General features: G+C 37.0%; 1 protein-coding gene and 1 long non-coding RNA gene across 3 annotated transcripts in view; both read left to right on the top strand.

Annotated features, from left to right (window-relative positions):
• The window catches only part of LOC307182028, a 37721-nt gene extending 25609 nt beyond the window's left edge, over nucleotides 1-12112 (top strand). Inside the window, exon 3 of the long non-coding RNA XR_013827099.1 lies at nucleotides 12083-12112. This is a non-coding gene — a long non-coding RNA (uncharacterized lncRNA). The remainder of the gene's footprint in view (nucleotides 1-12082) is intronic.
• The window catches only part of LOC307182026 (uncharacterized protein), a 153872-nt gene that overhangs the window by 27447 nt on the left and 108865 nt on the right, over nucleotides 1-17560 (top strand). The gene's annotated exons all lie outside the window — the stretch shown is intronic.

The raw sequence follows: 17560 nt of genomic DNA, 5'->3' as shown, positions 1-17560 counted from the left end.
TAAATCCAAAGGACAAACAACAGCAAGAACAAAACAAGCTTACATCCACCTTCTAATTTTTAAAAAAAAATGTACGGGCCTATGAAATCATTGCATATCATCATAGTAATTTTACAGGATTAAATTTCTGCTTTATAAATTGTAATTGTTGTATTAAACCATCTCTCTGGGCTCTTGTAGCCCGATGATCTTATTCAATTATTTTCACAAAGACACTGATTACCATTTAGATTGTCAATATCCGTTCAGATTGCAGGTCGGGAAACAAGGGAAAAAGAGACAGCAAAAGTGAAAGTTTGTGAACCCTTTGAAAGGTGTACTGAACTATTAGGATGATCAACAAATAACCTGCTTCTTAATTTTCCTGTTTTCAAAATGCCTTGGGGCTACTGGAGGTATATTCTGTGCTTAGAATTCTAGTTATCTTATTCTCAAAACAACCTTTGAAGTAAAGGGTACTGTCATCTCCAGTTTGCAGATGAAAAACTTAAGGAGGATTTGTAATTTGTCCAACACCATTTGTCTAGTCAGGATCAAAGCCAGGAAGCAAATCTCAATTTGTCTGTTTCTAAGCCCATATACCCATTTTCCGATTGTTTACAAGGCCTCTCAGAAAGCTACAACCAAAAATGCCCCCAAAAGGAAAGTAACAACAATAGGGATTAATTTCTATAAATCTAGAAAAAGAGGAGTTAAATGGGCCAATGAGCATTTATCAGACTTTTTTAAGGCCCCAGTATCACTCAATTTTATTCAGTCTTTTTTGCACTAATTCTTTGCAGTCCAACTCTGAGACTCCAAATTATATGTCAAGTCTTCTTCTACATCACAGGAAAATTCATTAAAAAAAAATGTATCCTGGGGCTTCCCTGGTGGCGCGGTGGTTGAGAGTCCGCCTGCCGATGCAGGGGATGCAGGTTCGTGCCCCGGTCCGGGAGGATCCCACATGCCGCGGAGCGGCTGGGCCCGTGAGCCATGGCCGCTGAGCCTGTGCGTCCGGAGCCTGTGTTCCACAACGGGAGAGGCCGCCGCAGTGAGAGGCCCAGGTACCGCAAAAAAAAAAAAAAAAAAAAAAGTATCCTTTCTTTGCAGCTTTTGGTCTTCACCCTATAATGTTGTTGAGTCTTGGAGTCTATTTCCCGGAATGTTGTAATCTCAGCTATGGCATATATTTCCATCACTCCTTAGGAATTGATGCCAGACTCTGCCCCTTTCATCTTAACTTGAGCTCCAATTCACAGTTATCCTTCTGATGGCATGCACTTCCAGCCACTGGGGAAAACACCCCAGCCTGACCCAGGCCTACCCAGACCAGTCCCTGAGACTATACCTGCAGTGTCATGTCCACGGTGCCAGACTAATCTTTCTTAAACATCAATCTTATCTTGACCTCTAGGCTTGTCTCCTCATTTGTAGAACAAGATGTTTGAACTAGATGATCTCTAAGATCACTTCTTGCTCTAAAACGATATAAATTCTTTTCATGTACAAGTACGCATATTATTCTAGTATTCTCCAGAGAGTGGAGTGAGACACAAAACTATGTTCTTTTAGCATGCTTTCTTTTCAGAAAAGTTTTACAGAAATAAAACACTTTTCATTCAAGGTGTCAGTTATTAAAATCTGTTACAATACAATTTGAATACAGACTAGTTAATCACAGAAGTACTTTTAAGTGACCTTGTCATCGCCACTCCATTTGATTTGTTATAATTTACATCCTTTGTACTAAAAAAGAGAAGTGTTTTTTTCTCTGAAGATGTTTCCTGAGCTTAGAGAACCCTTGGGAAATGTAGAATTCCTTGTGAAATGCAAACACTGTTTCCTTTACCAGTGTTCCATTTTGTTTCAACTTCAAGGTTACCCAAGTGACAGAATGTCCCCCAAATCTTGCTGTCATTATGAAAGTGGCATTTTATTTCAAGGAGTAATAGCTAAAATAATTTCACAAGGATAATGTGAATCTGATTTCAAGGTTTTATAGAAGCTGTCCATCTTTTCTTGGGAGTCAGGTTACCCACATTGTCAGCTACCTTCAGCTGAGGATGTTTTCCTGGGAGTGTGCATTGTTGGATAGGCTTAAACTTCTTCAACCTAGCACAGAGGATGTTTACCAAGAGCTGATTTAGACATCTTAAGCAGCAATTTTTTTTTTTTTTTTTTGCGGTACGCGGGCCTCTCACTGTTGTGGTCTCTCCCGTTACGGAGCACAGGCTCCGGACGCGCAGGCTCAGCGGCCATGGCTCACGGGCCCAGCCGCTCAGCGGCATGTGGGATCTTCCCGGACCGGGGTACGAACCCGCGTCCCCTGCATCGGCAAGCGGACTCTTAACCACTGCGCCACCAGGGAAGCCCTTAAGCAGCAATTTTTAAAATAATTTTATACTAGTGTTAGGGTTCTTCTTTGAATTAGATTATTATGTATGATTCAGTGATAGCATGGACCAACCATCAACTAGTCAATCTTATTAATGGTCCTATGTCTACATAGTTGACAAATCCAGCCCTAGTACATACATACATATATAACATTAGTAATATAAAGAATCACTTTCAATCACTTGATATAAGCCATTCTCCAAATAAATTCACTGAGGGTCTCATATAGAATTCAATTAGTGAACTTAGTTTTTAAGTATCGTCATCTGTACCCTCTGGATTATGCATCACAAGGTAAATTTTAGAGACCTGGGATATCCGTACTCAAGATATAACTTATGAAATAATACATACCTATATAAACTGGTTTGAAGAATTGTAAATAATTAAGTCAGGTGGTGTTTTTTTTTTCTTTATTGTTTTTCCCTTCTAAAACTACTTGATGCTGTTTAGATATTTGACTGAATGCAATACTCAGCTTTATTTCATTAGTTTGCTTACTTTTGTTAAGTTACTTTTTCCTCCATCCTGTTTCCTCATCTCACCCTTGTCCCCTCACCTCTCAGTGCCCTCTGTCCACCTCTTAGCCTATTGTAATCCTATTTGATTATTTGATTGAACTAAAATCCCATCTTTTTTTTTTTTTTTTTTTTGACGCTTCCCTGGCCAAAAGGCAGATCCCACCTATGAACTCTGTCTTCCCTGGTAGTTTGGCTATTTTGTCATGTTTTGATATTTTCTCTGTCTCATTAGACTATAAAGTACTTCAGGACAGTACCTCATACTGTAGGAAGGGGGTAGGAAGGGTACCTCTTCCTACCCGCCCCCATTGGCACAAAGCACAATGCTTGTGTTTCTGAGAGGTACCTAGAAAAATTAATGTGTGGAGAAGTTAGAGATTGAGAGTTGGAGGGAGGGGTGGGTTATCATAAGCTTTCTTAATGCAACCACGTCGACCGATAATATCAGGCATCAACCAATCACATCAAGTGCTGAACTACAGGGTTTCAAAAAATAAAAAAAAGACCAGCACCACAGGACGCACATGCAGAGACACACACACACACACACACACACACACACACACACACACACACACACACACACACACACACACACCCCTGGGTTCCCACCAGCCACAGATCCCGCCTGCCACCTCTCCTGGAGCACCCTAGCCCCATCCTATGAGCACCCTCCATTCCTCCCACTGACCTCCCTAAACACCCCTCCCACCCCCTCGCTGATAGGCTTCAGCTCCCTGCACGACCCCTGTGCATGTGCTGGTGTGGTAGGGCTGAAGATGCCCTGTTACTGTCTCTTTGGGGACACAGTCAACACGGCCTCAAGAATAGAGTCTAATGGGGAAGCCCTGAAGATCCACTTGTCTCCTGAGACCAAGGCTATCCCGGGGGAGCTTGGTGGTTTCGAGCTGGAGCTTGAGGGGATGTAGAAATGAAGGGCAAAGGCCCAGTTCGGGCCTACTGGCTCCTGGGGGAGCCAGGGAGTAGCACCTGAGGCTGACCTGCCTCCCCTCCTGGCCTTCCACACCTCCCTTCCCTGAGCCAGAGGTGACAGAGAGGCGCCAGGCCTCAGCCTCGCCCACAACAGCCCCACCATTGCCAAAGAAGTGGTTTGAACAGCTCGGATGTGCTGACCGCAGTGGAGATACCAGATATTACCTCTGAAAGAGGACTGGTGTGGGGAGGAACTTGGAGCTCACAGGACCGGACCAAAACTCATAGTCATGCCCAGTGACACACACACATAGGCACATGCACTCACTCTCCACCCTGACTCAGGCCGGGCCAGGCTGGGATGTGGATTCCTAGATCCTCCTGCCCCTCCCTGTGCTCTCTTCCCTCAACCTTGTTACAGTGTGACTTTTATGAGGAGGGGGGAGGAGCCCCCTGAGGGGGAATAGGAAAAGGGACTATAGGTGAATCTAGGGGACGGGGGAGTCCACATCTAGGCCTAGACCCCATAAGCCACATACACACCCCTGTCCCCCAGCACCCAACACTGGATACAGTGCACAGGGGAGAAAGGGGAGGCATGGAGGGCTGGGGACCCGTATGCTTTGCTTCTCCTGTGAGTGGAGATCATTAAAATCTTCATTCAAAGAAAAAAAGAAACGACATGTAATTTAGCCACTGAAGAAAGGAAAACTTCAAGACTCAAATGAGAATATTCCCACTATTCAGATTAAATCTTCTAGGAGTCCCCTTACTTTTCCCAGACTCATTCACCTGACTCTCAGTGATTCATTTTCCTGAAGCGGTGACTTAAGAAGTGGGGTCTTACTTCACAATGGTTTATTTAATCTAAGGTGCATACATATCAAACAGAGGTCAATTGGGCTGAGAAATGATCTTGCTTATATTAGAAATTAAATATTGCTATGGTCAAGTTTTATAGATTAGTGCATGGTTGGTTTTGCTTATTTTACTCTGGTGCACATTTCTAACTTTATTTTAAAGATCTAGATTTTTTTTTTCTTATTTCTTATTATTTTTTTCTTATTTCACAAGATGTGATAATCTCAAATAAGTTTTAAAGAAATTTCCCCCTGCTACAGTGGAGGATTCCTGGACTGAATGTCAATATTATGACATAGTATGAGTGTGTTTTGTGTTTGGTAATTGCAATCATTGTTGCTTTTGTTGTGGTCATCCATTTACAATGCTTGGTGTCAGTTTATTTATCTCTTGTAAAAATAAAATACAGTGTGTGTGTGTGTGTGTGTGTGTGTGTGTGTGTGTGTGTGTGTGTGTGTGGAAAAAAAAAAATTTCCCAAAGACCCTAGTATTTGGCTGTATGCAGTAGTATGTACTCATTGATTGATTTATACTATTCTGCATGTTATTTGTTATATTTGCTTTCAGTAACCTCAGTATTAGACACTTGTAACAAAAATAGAATGAGTTCCTGACTTAAAGGATTTTGTCGTCTAAAAAAGAGAAATACGAGCAAATAAGTAATAGCAATTCAAATTGCTGTAGTCTATAAAAAGACAAAACAATTTTTTATTGAAAGGTTTGTCAAGGAATGTTTGAATAAAAGTTTTGAAAATATTAAAGTATATCATTTTAGAAGTTTTGACAAATATATATCCCCTTGAAACTATCACTACAACCAAGATGACACACCCATATGCCCCAAAGTTTCCTCTTTGTGAGTCCTTCCTCCCACCATTCCAAACCCCACCCTACCCCGACAAGCAACCAATGATCTGATTTCTACCACTATGGGATGCTTTCCATTTTCCAAAATTTTATATAAATAGAGTTATGCAGTATGTATTTTCACATCTTCCACTCAGCATAATAATTTTGGGATTCAGCCATGTTGTAGCATATGTTCATTTTCTTATTGATAAGTAATATGTCATTATATGAGTATATCTCAATTTTATTATCTTCTTATTGATGGACTTTTGGGTTATTTCCAGTTTTGGGCTATTACAAACAAAGCTATGAACAGTTATGAACAAGTCTGTGTATAAGAATACCATTTCATTTCTCTTAGGTAAATACTCAGAAATAGAATGGCCAGGTAATATGGATCACTTTTTAAGAAACTGTCAAACTCTTTTCCAAAATGTTTGAAACCATTTTATAATCCCAGTGTATGAGACTTCTAGTTGCTCTGGTTGGTCAGTGTTTCTAATTTTAGTCATTCTAGTAGCAGTACACTGGTATCTCTTTGTAGTTTTTTTTTTTTTTTTTTCCCGATACGCAGGCCTCTCACTGTTGTGGCCTCTCCCGTTGCGGAGCACAGGCTCCGAATGTGCAGGCTCAGCGGCCATGGCTCACGGGCCCAGCCGCTCCGCGGCACGTGGGATCCTCCCGGAACGGGGCACGAACCCGTGTCCCCCGCATCAGCAGGTGGACTCCCAACCACTGCACCACCAGGGAAGCCCCTCTTTGTAGTTTTAATTTGCCTTTGAATAATAATGTTGGCAGCAACTTTCCATGTGCTTATTTGCCAACTGTATATCTTATTTGGTGAAGTGTCTGAGCAACTATCTTGCCCATTTTAAAATTGTCTTCTTGATTGCCCTCTTATCAAGTTGTAAGAGTTCTTCATATATTCTAGATACAGATCCTTGGTTGGTTCCATGTTTTGCAAAAATATACTTTCCCAGTCTGTGGCCTGCTTTTCATTTTCTTGTCCATGCTATTTGAAGATCAAAAGCTCTTAATTTTTATAAAGGTCGTTTATTGACTTTTTCCATTTATAGTGAAGGTTGTATAATACTTAAGAAATCTTAGCCAAGAAAATAGGTAACTAAGATATTTTTCAAAACTTTTAAAGTTTTAGCTCTTATATTTAGGTCTGTGGTCAATTTCAAGTTAATTATTGTATGTGGTCCTATAAAGAACATTTTTGCATATGTTCAAGCACAATTTATTATAAAGATCATCCTGTTCTCACTGAATTGCTTTGGTAAATTTGTAAAAAATGAATTGAACATATATGTGTGTCTTTATCTGAACACTCTATTCCAATGAACCATCTTCTGTCTTTATACTAGTGCCATAATGTTTTGATCACTGTTTATTTATTTATTTTTAAATTAATTTTTATTGGAGTATAGTTGCTTTACAATGTTGTGTTAGTTTCTACTTTACAGCAAAATGAATCAGCTATACATATACATGTATCCCCTCTTTTTTGGATTTCCTCCCCATTTAGGTCATCATGGTACATTAAGTAGAGTTCCCTGTGCTATACAGTATGTTCTCATTAGTTATCTATTTTATACATAGTATCAATAGTGTATATGTGTCAATCCCAATCTCCCAGTTCCTCCTACCCCCCATTTCCCTCTTGGTATCCGTACATTTATTCTCTACATCTGTGTCTCTGTTTCTGCTTTGCAAATAAGATCATCTATACCATTTTTCTAGATTCCATATATATGCGTTAATATACGATATTTGTTTTCCTTTTTCTGACTTACTTCACTCTGTATGACACTCTTTAGGTCCAGCCACATCTCTACAAATAACCCAATTTTGTTCCTTTTTATGGCTGAGTAATATTCCATTGTTTATATGTATTCAAATAAGTCTTGAAATAAGTTGTACAAGACCCCAAATTTGTTCTTCTCTTTTAAAATTATTTTGGCAATTCTAAGCCCATTTCATTTTGATATAAAGTTTAGAAAATTGCTTGGCAATTTCTACAAAAAAATCCTGAGTGAATTTTGTTTAGCGTTACATTGAATAGGTAGATCAATTTAAAGAATATTGTTATCTCAACAATACTGAGGATTCCTATCCATGAATAAAGCATATCTCTCCACTTATTTAGGTCTTCTTTAATTTTTCCCAGCAATGTTTGATAGTTTGCAGTAGATAGGTCTTGTGCATAATTTGACAAATTTATCCCTAAATATTTCATATCTTATATACTATTGTAAACAGTGTTGTATTTTTTATTTCAAATTCTAATTTCTCATTACCAGTATACAGAAACACATTAATTTCTCTATATTAATCTTGTATCCTGCAAGCATACTAAAATCATTTATTAGTTTTAGTAACATATTTATAGATTCCCTAGGATTTTCTACATGTATGATCAGGTAGTCTATGAATAAAGATAAATTTACATGTTTTGTTCCAACCTAGATGTCTTCATTTCTTTTCTTGTCTTGTTGAACTATCTAGAACCTTGAGAACAGGGTTGAACAGAAATGGTGAGAGCAGACATCATTGCCTTATTCCTAATCTTATGAAAAAATCATTTTGTCTTTCACCATTAAGTATGATTTTGGAAGTAGGATTTCCCTTGATGCTCTTTATCAGGTTGAGAAAATTCATTTCTCTTTCTAATTTCTTAAGAGCTTTCACAAGGGAGCATATTGGATTTTGTCAAAGTGTTTTTCTATATCTTATTTAAATAATGGTATGTTTTTGTTTTTAGTCTGTTAATATGGTAAATTACATTGATTTATTTTTACTAGTCTTTATTTTTAGAACAGTTTTAGAATTACAGAAAAAATTGAAAAGATAGTAGAGTTCCCAATATGCCCTATATCCAGTTTCTGAGGTTATTAATAACATATTACTTGTATGATATATTTTTTAAAATTAATAAACTAACACGGTTATGCTATTATAAACTAAAGTCCATAGTTTAGTTAGATTTCCTTAATTTTACCTAGTGTCCTTTTTCTGTTCCAGGATTCCATCCAGCTTATCATATTACATGCAGTTGTCATGTCTCTTTAGGCTTCTCCTGGTTGTGGTGGTTTCTTGGACTTTCTTTGTGTTGATGACCTCGATAGTTTTGAGGAGTACTGGTCAGGTGTTTTGTAAGAATCTCCCTATTTGAATAAAATAATGTTTTTTTCCTGTAACAAGATTGAATTTATGGGTTATAGAGAGGAAGAACTCAGTGGTAAAGTGCCATTTTTATCACATTTTTCATCATTTTTTAATCAAATCAAAGGTATGTAATATCAACATAACTTATTACTGTTGATATTAACCTTTTTTCCACTAATAAATCTTTTTTTAATTGAGATGTAATTGACATGTAACATTGTATTAGTTTCAGGCATATAACATAATGATTTGATATTTGTATATATTGCTAAATGATTACCACAATAAGTCTGGTTAATATTATCACCACATACAACTTTTCTTTTTTCCTTGTGGTAAGAAATTTTAAGATCTACTCTGTTAGCAACTTTCAAATATACAATCCAATATCATCAACTATAGTCAACATGGTGTACATTATATTCCTATTACTTATTCATTTAAAGTTTTACCTTTTGACCCACTTCATCAATTTCGCCCACCGCCACACCCCCCCCCCCATGTTAACCTTGATCGCCTGGATGAGAAAATATTTGCTAGGTTTCTCCACTGTAAAGTTACTCCTATTTCCCCTTTTTCTTATTGTACTTCTTGGAAATAAGTCACTATGCACAGCCCACACTTAAGGAGTGGGGAGTTATGCCATATCTTCTTGAGGGAAAAATATTTACATAAAATTATTTGGCATGCTTCTGTACATGTCTTTTCTTCTCCATTTAGTTATTTATGCAATCATTACTTTTATCAGTATTGACTCATGGATATTTATTTTATACTTTGGGTTATACTCCAATGTTATTTTATTTTCTTACTCAAATTATTATGATTTTGGCTACTGAGGACACTTATAGTTGGCTCCTGTCTCCTTTGACATTCTCCCATCATTGTATTTTTGTTTTGTTTTGTTTTGTTTGTGTCCTTTACTTCCTGGCACTGCAAGATACTGTAGGCTCTTCTTGCATATTTCCTGCCTAAGTCCTAGAATAAACTATTTCTCCAAAGATCCCTGGTTCTTTTTATTGGAAACTGGTATTAGAAATCAAGATCTGAATGTTAGGTGTGCATGTTACATCCATTCTTTTTTTTTCCAATTTTATTTTTTTAAACAGCAGGTTCTTATTAGTCATCCATTTTATACACATCAGTGTATACATGTCAATCCAAATCTCCCAATTAATCACACCCCCACCCCCCACCGCTTTCCCCGCTTGGTGTCCATACGTTTGTTCTCTACATCTCTGTCTCAATTTCTGCCCAGCAACCTGGTTCATCTGTACCATTTTTCTAGGTTCCACATATATGCGTTAATATATGATATTTGTTTTTCTCTTTCTGACTTACTTCACTCTGTATGACAGTCTCTAGATCCATCCACGTCTCTACAAATGACCCAATTTCATTCCTTTTTTATGGCCGAGTAATATTCCATTGTATATATGTACCACATCTTCTTTGTACATTCGTCTGTCAGTAGGCATTTAGGTTGCTTCCATGACCTGGCTATTGTAAGTAGTGTTGCAATGAACATTGGGGTGCATGTGTCTTTTTGAATTATGGTTTTCCCAGGGTATATGACCAGTGGCAGGATTGCTGGATCATATGGTAATTCTACTTTTAGTTTTTAAGGAACTTCCATACTGTTCCCCATAGTGGCTGTATCAATTTATTCCCACCAACAGTGCAAGAGGGTTCCCTTTTATCCACTCTCTCCAGCATTTGTTGTTTGTAGATTTTCTGATGATGCCCATTCTAACTGGTGTGAGGTGATACCTCATTGTAGTTTTGATTTGCATTTCTCTAATAATTAGTGATGTTGAGCAGCTTTTCATGTGCTTCTTGGCCATCTGTAAGTCTTCGTTGGAGAAATGTCTATTTAGGTCTTCTGCCCATTTTTGGATTGGGTTGTTAGTTTTTTTAATATTGAGTTGCATGAGCCGCTTATATATTTTGGAGATTAATCCTTTGTCCATTGATTCATTTGCAAATATTTTCTCCCACTCTGACGGTTCTCTTTTCATCTTGGTTGTAGTTTCCTTTGCTTTGCAAAAGCTTTTAGGTTTCATTTGATCCCATTTGTTTATTTTTGTTTTTATTTTTATAACTCTGGGAAGTGGATCCAAAAAGATCTTGCTGTGATTTACATCAAAGAGTATTCTTCCTATGTTTTCCTCTAAGAGTTTTATAGTGTCCAGTCTTACATTTAGGTTTCTAATCCATTTTGTGTTTATTTTTGTGTATGGTGTTAGGGAGTGTTCTAATTTCATTCTTTTACCTGCAGTTGTCCAGTTTTCGCAGCACCACTTATTGAAGAGATTGTCTTTTCTCCATTATATATCCTTGCCTCCTTTGTCATAGATTAGTGGGCCATAGGTGAGTGTGTTTATCTCTGTGCTTTCTATCTTGTTCCATTGATCTATATTTCTGTTTTTGTGCCAGTACCATATTGTCTCCAGCTCTGTTCATTATTACCACAGAGATCATTGTAGCTTCCCCCACTTTCTTATCTGTAAACTCACTCTAACAGTAAGAAACCTGATTCCCACCATGAACTATTCATTTACATTACTGCCCAATTCCAGTATACATGTATTGCAGTATCAGAATTTTTAACCTGTGCTGTAGGAGACAACTTTATAAACCCCAATACAGTTGCTCATGGACAGTTGTTTTTGCTTTAATCTTACAGGCTCTACTCATTTCCAAAGTTAATAGGTCAGTGCCTTTCCCCTGCCCCCAACTCCTTCAGTTAGGTTGTTTCATACATTTGTGACACTGACTGTCTTCTCACAGTTCACAGTCCTTCCTTGGATCCTTCAATCTCCTAAATATTTTTTTTAATAACTGCACACATTAAGATTCAGTGTTTGTGCTGTAAAGTTTTATGGATTTCGAAAAATGTATAATGTCTTGTAACCACTATTACTATGTCTTACAAAATAATTTGACTGCCCTAAAAATCTCCTGTGCCTCACCATCTCCCCTCCCCACACCCTCTACTAGCTGCTGATCATTCTACTGTCTAAATAGTTTTGGCTTTTTCCAGAATGTTATATAATGGGAATCATACCATATTTAGTCATTCAGAATGGTTTCCTTCACTCAGTAATACACACTTACGGTTCTTCAATGCATTCATGGCTTATAGCTCATTTTTATCACTAAATAATATTCCATTATATAGATATACCAGTTTGTTTATTTGTTCACCCATTCAAAGAAGTCTTGGTCACTTCTTATTATTGCAAATATGAATAGACCTGCTATAGAAATCTGTGTGTAGGTTTCTGTATGACATAAGTATTCAGATGGACACATACATAGCAGTGTGGTGGCTGGACTGCATTGTAAGAGTATGTTTACTTTTGTAGGGAGCTGTCAACCTGTCTACCAAAGTGGCTGTAACATTTTTCATCCACACCCATCAGGGAACAGAGTTCTGTTGCTCCACATCCTCACGAACATTTGGTATTGTCTTTTTTGTTTCAATTTTCTTTTAGAATTTTAGCCATCCTAATAGATGTGTACTGATATCTTATTTTCATTTTAATTTGCAATTCCCTATGACAAGCATTGTTGAACATCTTTTCATAGGCTTATTTGCCACCTGTGTATTTTTTTTGTGGGTGTCCAGATCCTTTGCCCATTTTAAAATTTTTGTTCGTTTGTTGTTTTCTTACTGTTGAGTTTTAAGAGTTCTTTGTATACTTTGGATATAAGTCCTTTATCATATGTATCGGTTTACAAATATTTTCTTCTGGTCTGTGTCTTTTGATTCTCTTAGCACTGACTTTTGAAGGGCAAAAGCTTTAAATTTTGATGATGTCCAGTACATCAATTTTTTCTTTTATTGCCTCTGCTTTTGTTGTTGTATCTAAAAACTCATTGCCAAATTCAAGGTCGTGTAGATTGTCTCCTGTGATTTCTTCTAGAAGTTTTATAGTATTACATTTTATATTTAGATCTGCAATCATTTTGAATTATTTTGTGAAAGGTATAAGTTAGCTTCTGCTGCTTCTTCTTCCTCCTTTTCCTTCTCCTTCCCTTTTTTTTTTTTTTTTTGCATATGGATGTCTAATTGTTCAGCAGCAATTTTTTTCATCCCCAGAAATTGTTAATTTTATAACTAGCAGTTTAGCATTTGTTGAAGAGACTGTTCTTTCCCCAGTGAACTGCCTTGGTTCTTTTGTCAAATATCAATTAACTATTTTTGTGTGGGTCTGCTTCTGGGCTCTCTATTGTATTCCACTGGTTTGTTTTTATTTATTTATTTTTGTTTTCATATATGCTCCTTTCTAGCTTTATTGAAATAGAATTGATACACAAAAATTGCACACATTTAGTGTATACCTTTTGTCGAGATTGTACATATACATACCCATATGATACTACCACTACATTAAGGCACTAACCATATTGACCACCTCCAGAAATTCCCATGTTCCTTTATAGTTTTTTTTTTAACATTTTTATTTGAGTATAATTGCTTTACAATGGTGTGTTAGTTTCTGCTTTATAACAAAGTGAATCAGTTATACATATACACATGTTCCCATATCTCTTCCCTCTTGCATCTTCCTCTGTCCCACCCTCCATATCCCACCCCTCTAGGTGGTCACAAAGCACCGAACTGATCTCCCTATGCTATGCGGCTGCTTCCCACTAGCTATCTTTTCTATGTTTGGTAGTGTATATATGTCGATGTCACTCTTTCACTTTGTCACAACCTACCCTTCCACCTCCCCACATCCTCAAGTCCATTCTCTAGTAGGTTTGCGTCTCCATTCCCATCTTACCCCTAGGTTCTTCATGACCTTTTTTTTTTTTCTTGATTCCTTATATATGTGTTAGCATACGGTATTTGTTTTTCTCTTTCTGACTTCACTCTGTATGACAGACTCTAGGTCCATCCACCTCACTACAAATAACTCAATTTCGTTTCTTTTTATGGCTGAGTAATATTCCATTATATATATGTGCCACATCTTCTTTATCCATTCATCCGATGATGAACACAGGTTGCTTTATAGTTTTTTTGAAATGAACACTTCATGTAAACTCCATTCCTTTAACATATTATAAAATTCACAATTCCATATTGTTAGCCGTAGCTTTATTCACCTTGTGTAAAAAAACTTTATACCCACTGAAGAACAGTTTCGCACTTCCCCCTCCTCCCAGCCCCTGACAACCACCATCATTCTACTCTCTGCTTCTATGACTTAGCCTGTTTTAGAAACCTCATATAAGTGGAATCATGCAATATTTGTCCTTCTGTAACTGGATTATTTCACTTATCACGATGTCTGTATGCTTATTCATGTTGTCCCAAATGACGGGACCTGCCTCCACTTTAAGACCAAACAATATTCCATTTGTAAGCAAGACAAATACAGAATTGGATCTGTAAAACACCTCAGAGAAATCAGGGTAAAACTTTTTTGACATTGGTCTTGGCAATGATTTCATAGATATGACACCAAAATCACAGGTGACAAAACCAAAATGGAAAACTGGGACTATATACTTCACACTCAAAAGCTTCTACACAGCAAAGGAAATAATCAGTGAAATGAAAAAGCATATATGTTCCTTATCAGGGTGAAGTCCCCTTCTATTGCGTGTTTATTGAGCATTTTTACCATGCAGGATTTTTGCATGTTAACAAACGTTTTCTTCTCCATTGACATAATTGTGTGGTTTTTAGCTGTCTATCTATTAATATGCTATATTATTTAATTAAACCAATTTTGTGTTTTGGGGATTAATAATGCTTGGTTGTGTTTATGATGGTTTTATAGTTGGTATATTTAGTTTGTTAGTATTTTACTGGGAATTTTTGCATCTACATCTAAGGAAACTGGCCTGAAACAATCAACAAAATGAAAAGGCAACTATGGAATGAGAGAAAATATCTGCAAATCATACATCAGATAATGAGTTTAAATTAAAATACACACAAAAACTCATACAACTCGATAATAACAACAAAAAACCCCCAAGTAATCCAATTAAAAATGCAGGGAGGAACAAAACAGACTTACTTCCAAAGAAGTCATCCAGAGGGCCAACAAATATTTGAAAAGATGCTCAATGTCACCAATCATCAGGGAAATTCATCAAAACCACAGACACCACCTCACATCATATACAATGACTAACATCAAGGATACAGGAGATAACGTGTCATTGAGAATGTAGAGAAAAGGGAACCCCTTGTACACTGTTGGTGGGAATTCAAATCATTGTAGCCTCTATGAAAAACAGCAGAGGTTCCTCCGCAAAACTAAAAATAGAACTATCATGATTTACAACCCCACTTCTGGGTGTACATCTGAACTAAACTAGAACAGTATATTGAGTAAATGTACTCATGTGTTCATTGCATTATCAAAATAGCCAAGACATGAAAACAAACTAAGTGGCTGTCAATGGATGAACGGATTTTTTTTAAAAGCAATATATATACTATATATAAATAAATATATATATATATATTATATAATGGAATATTATATGGCATGGAAAAGAAGAAAATCCTGCCATTTGTGACAACATGATTAGACCTTGAGGACATCATACTAAGTGAGACAAGTCAGCCAGAGGTAGACAAACACTGCATGATGTCCCATACATGTAGAATCTTATACAGCCAAGTTTATGAAAACAGAAATTAGAATGGTTGTTGCCAGCAGCTTGGAAAAGGGGGAATTAGAGTGACATTATTCAAGGGCACAAACTTGCAACTATACATATATACGTTCTAGAGAGCTAATGCACAGCATAGTGATTATAGTCAACAATACTGTATTATAAACTTCAAAGTTGCTTAAGAGACTAGATTTTATTTTTTATTTATTTTATTTATTGGAGTAAAACTGTTTTACAATGTTGTATTAGTTTCTGCTGTACATTGAAGTGAATCAGCTATATGTATGCCTATATCCCCTCCCTCTTGGACCTCCCTCCCACCCCACCCCCATCCCACCCACCTAGGTTGTCACAGAGCACTGAGCTGAGCTCCCTGTTCTATACAGGAGGTTCCCACTAGCTATCTATTTACACATGGTAGTGTATTTATGTCAAACCTAATCTCGCAATTCGTCCCACCCTCCCCTTCCACCCCAGTGTCCACATGTCTATTCTCTATGTCTACATCTCAATTCCTGCACTACAAGTAGATTCATCAGTACCATTTTTCTAGATTCCACATATATGCATTAGTAAATGATATTTGTTTTTCTATTTCTGGCTTACTTCAATCTGTATGACAGACTCTAGGTCCGTCCACATCTCTACAAATGACCCAATTTCATTCCTTTTTATGGCTAATATTATATTGTATATATGTACCATATCTTCTTTATCCATTCATCCATCGTTAGACACCCAGGTTATTTCCATGTCCTGGTCATTGTAAATAGTGCTGCAATAAACATTGAGGTAAATGTGTCCTTTTGAATTATGGTTTTCTCAGGGTATATGCTCACTAGTGGGACTGCTGGGTCATATGGTACTTCTATTTTCAGTTCTTTAAGGAACCTGCGTACTGTTCTCCATAGTGGCTGTATCAATTTACATTCCCACCGATGGTGCAAAAGGGCTCCCCTTTCTCCACACTCTCTCCAGCATTTATTGTTTGTAGATTTTTGTTGATGGCCATTCTGGCCAGTGTGAGGTGATACCTCACTGTAGCCCCGATCCTCATTTCCCTAATAACCAGTGATGCTGGGAATCTCCTCATGTGCCTCTTAGCCATCTGTATGACTTCCTTGGTGAAATGTCTATTTAGGTCTTCCACCCATTTTTTAACTGGATTCTTTGTTTTTTTGATATTGACCTCCATGAGCTGTTTGTATATTTTGGAGATTAATCCATTGTCTCTTATTTCATTTTCAAATATTTTCTCCCATTCTAAGAGTGGACTTTTTCTCTTGTTTATGGTTTCCTTTGATGTGCAAAAGCTTTTATGTTTAATTAAGTCCCATTTGTTTATTTTTATTTCCATTACACTAGGAGGTGGGTCAAAAAAGATCTTGCTGTGGTTTATGTCAAAGAGTGTTTTTCCTATGTTTTCTGCTAAGAGTTTTATAATGTCTGGTCTTAAATTTAAGTTTTTAATCCATTTGGAGTTTATTTTTGTGTATGGTGTTAGGTAGTGTCCTAATTTCATTCTTTCACATGTAGCTGTCTAGTTTTCCCAGCACCACTTATTGAAGAGGCTGTCTTTTCTTCATTGTATGTTCTTGCCTCCTTTATCATAAATTAGGTGACCATATGTGTGTGGGTTTATCTCTGGGTTTTCTATCCTGTTCCATTGATCTATATTTCTGTTTTTGTGCCAGTACCATACTGTCTTGATTACTGTAGCTTTGTAGTATTGTTTGAAGGTGGGGAGCCTGATTCCTCTAGCTCCATTTTTCTTTCTCAAGATTCTTTTAGCTATTCGGCATCTTTTGTTTTTCCATACAAATTGTGAAATTTTTTGTTCTAGTTCTGTGAAAAATGCCAGTGGTAGTTTCATAGGGATTGCATTGAATCTGTATATTGCGTTGGGTAGTATAGTCATTTTCACAATGGTGATTCTTCCAATCCAAGAACATGGTATATCTCTCCATCTGTTTATATCATCTTTAATTACTTTCATCAGTGTCTTATAGTTTTCTGCGTACAGGTCTTTTGTCTCCTTAGGTATGTTTATTCCTAGGTATTTTATTCTTTTTGTTGCAGTGGTAAATGGGAGTGTTTCCTTAATTTTTCTTTCAGATTTTTCATCATTAGTGTATAAGAATGCAAGAGATTTCTGTACATTAATTTTGTATCCTGCAACCTTACCAAATTCATTGATT

The sequence above is a fragment of the Stenella coeruleoalba genome (assembly GCF_951394435.1).
Source record: "Stenella coeruleoalba genome assembly, chromosome: 2".
NCBI classification, from domain to species: Eukaryota; Metazoa; Chordata; class Mammalia; order Artiodactyla; family Delphinidae; genus Stenella; species Stenella coeruleoalba.
Note: the sequence above shows the minus strand (reverse complement) of the source record. Positions and strands in the feature narration are given on the sequence as shown.